We start from the raw sequence: 3369 nt of genomic DNA, 5'->3' as shown, positions 1-3369 counted from the left end.
GGGGATAGTGTGTGCACACATAATAAAGTTCACCCTATAGAATTACCACTGCCAGGCAGGAAACATCGAGGTTAGGAGGTTCGTATAAATACGACATGTTTGTCACCTTAACAACTCTTTTGTTTCTCATTGTTGTGCTTTATTGATTACCCTAATTATACGATATTTTCACACAACGTTGACGTTTAAACCCTTTACATCCTCTACCTACCTTCATGAATATGTATTAAATATCATTGTTTTACCTATAGGCAAACGTAATGAGTTTGCATGCTTCAGCCTAGGTTCGTAGACACAACATGTTCGTAAAAAATAGAAACATATTCACGTGAAATTATTACTATAACTAAATATAAAATAGCGAATTCCGTGCCTATATAAAAATAATCACTTTCTCGCGAAAATATCGAAAATGTATTATTTATTAATCTATTATTATATGTATATATATAATTATTATATTAGACTCACCACTATGATTCGATTTCTTTTTTTCTTCTTCATTCTCGTTTAATTCTTGCCTTCTCTTCGTTTCTTTGATTTTATTCCTTTTTCTTTATTTCCTTTTCATTTTCACTCTCATTCTTGTCTTCCACGGTTCCCTCTTGTTATTTTAATTTTTCATTACTGCAGCAGTTCTTACTTGTATTCTGACACCTGCGGCAACCAAATGTCGTGCAAATTCATAGTCACTTGTATTTATAAACTTCTGCTGTGGAACAAGCTGGTACCGTTTGTTATTGGTCGACAGTCAAGCGGTGGGAGACATAGGAGTTCATTGGCCACCAGAGCGCTGTCCTTTCTACCAGTAACCAATAGGAAGACATTAACACACAGTTTTAATCCATGTCCGTGTGCCAAACTACATATTAATGTTTACTCTAAAATTGTATTTTGTAAGCAAAATCGAAACGAATTGTAATATAATTTATATACTCGACTTCTCTGTATACTGCTTCGAATTTTTAATAAATTATATCGGTAATCAAAGTGAATATAAGTAAAAATTGTACAATAAATCGATTGTTTAATTCGAAATTGTAAATAATATGTAAACGACCACGTACTCTTTGTTTTATTTTTATATATGCTTATTTAAACATTCATAGAATGCTGTGTACACGGTGATGCACAAGAAAGAAGCAAAGTGCATACGTCCGCCATTATTACGATATTTGAACTTTCTTCTGCTTCGTTTACTTCGTTATTTATTATTAACAATCAGAATGATGAACTTTTAATTAAGAAAATATATACCTAGTGTCTATTTTTATTTTACAGATTGACAAAAGTCACGTATTGTTACTTTTCAAAATTTTACGATCGAAATCATCTACTGGGTACGACAATGTTCGTTTCGATCTCTAATAGATCGAAAATCTGCTATACAAAACTTCCGAATTTATCAGTTATTTTTTATATAAAATAATTAATTACTTACGAAAACTCGAGCACAAAATTTTCTCGACGACATAGAATGCGTGGGCAGTCATGCTATAGGTAGAAATTGGAACGCACAGCTGACCAATGAGCTTAAACTTTTCCCACCGTGTGCTCACTGACCAATCGCGATGAGTTAGTAACTGGACCCCATGCAAAGAGTTATAAATAATTAATATTTATTATAGTTATCAATTATTAATATGTGAGGAACTGTTAAAAGAATAAAAAAGAAAAACTGAACTATAAAATGATAGACAAGGAAGATGAAATTTCAATACAGTTGAGAACACACAAAAATATGCTATTCGATATCGTTTACATACATGCATTGAATTATTACCTACATTTTCTATTTCACTCGATAAATATATTATTACGTTCGTCGTTTTCGGTAGACGATATAATTATAAGTACAACAGCTTGCAACACTTCTTGTATACAAGAATAAACACGATATTATACACGATTAACGAGCACTGTCTGTCACACGTCCGAACACGAAGAAATCCCGCCAAAAACTGTGCTTGCTAATTCAATCGATATTATCGATCGACAAGGACCGAGAGTCTTTCCCTTCTTTTCAATTGTGACTAAGTTCACACCGAATCTACTAGTAAATAGATAAAGTTTTGTCTATACCCCCGATGCTCTTACTCGTTTTTTTGGCTGATCTTTTATAGGTATGAGACAATGGTGATTACATATTCATGAAGGAAGGTAGGACATAAAGGATGTAAACGTCAATGCTCCATAAAGTGACGCATAATGAGGGCAATTAATAAGGCATGACAAAGCGAAACGAAAGTGTTGTTAGGGTGATAAAAATGTCGGATTTATGTGAACCTCTGAACCTCAATGTTAGCTGCCTGACAGCGGAGATCGCATGGGGTCAATTTTACAGCGTATACTCACACTAATTCCATTATTTAGTCAATTTGCAGATTACAGTTAATTTAAACTGGCAATTTATGAAAGGGTAGTATCTGCTGGTACAGTCGGGTACTTTATCAACGACAGCCGCGTTGCTATTAACAGCTGTTGGTAGCAACACTTGTAGAATGCATATAATTCTCACTAAAGATTTCGCACAATATTACAAATTTTACTATTAAACATTCGCGTATAAAGTACGTAATAGAAAATGAATCAGAACTAATATGCTTTTATTCACCATTCTGTATGATTATTCTAACCGCGTTTTAGATGCTTCGCGCCAATTTTGTACTAATGTGGACAGATAAATATGAATTTCTATATAAATTTAAATATGTATAATGTACCTACATGTTCGCGTTTTTCCACTTCGTATGATTACTGTACTCACACCGCGAATAATAAATAATTATTTTTTGTATTCATTAATTAAAAGAAATTGAAAACTATCTGTTCGAATGGCTGACAGGATGACGTCATGATTAAGGCGGATCTTCGTGTAGCAACAACCTGTTTGAGTTCTTGCAATGAAAATTACATATTTTTATAAATATTAAATACAGTTGTAGTATAGAAATATATCTATATGTAATATAAAAAATTATATTAACCTTCACCCTATGTTTGTGACTTTATAAAGAATTGAAAAAACAATCGGAATTATACCGATATTATAGACTCATTGTATTTACGTAAATACAATTATGTAGTTTGTACTTGTAGTAACGATAAGTGTATATGCATAGAAGCTTAGGGGAATTTGCATGACATAGAACAGATAAGTTTGATTCATGTCGATGCCCGCGTTGCCAACACAATGTTATTGAACAAATAAAATTTATATGTTTCAATTTTTTTATGCTTTTTCTATTCGTATTTCTTGCACAGATTTTATTATCAATGCAAGTATATAAATACCTATCTATCATACGGCTGAGTAAAACAGTGGACTTTACACAACGTTTCATACATGAATTATAATGTTGCATTTAT

The sequence above is a fragment of the Habropoda laboriosa genome, unplaced genomic scaffold, assembly GCF_001263275.1.
Source record: "Habropoda laboriosa isolate 0110345459 unplaced genomic scaffold, ASM126327v1 scaffold57, whole genome shotgun sequence".
NCBI lineage: Eukaryota > Metazoa > Arthropoda > Insecta > Hymenoptera > Apidae > Habropoda > Habropoda laboriosa.
Note: the sequence above shows the minus strand (reverse complement) of the source record.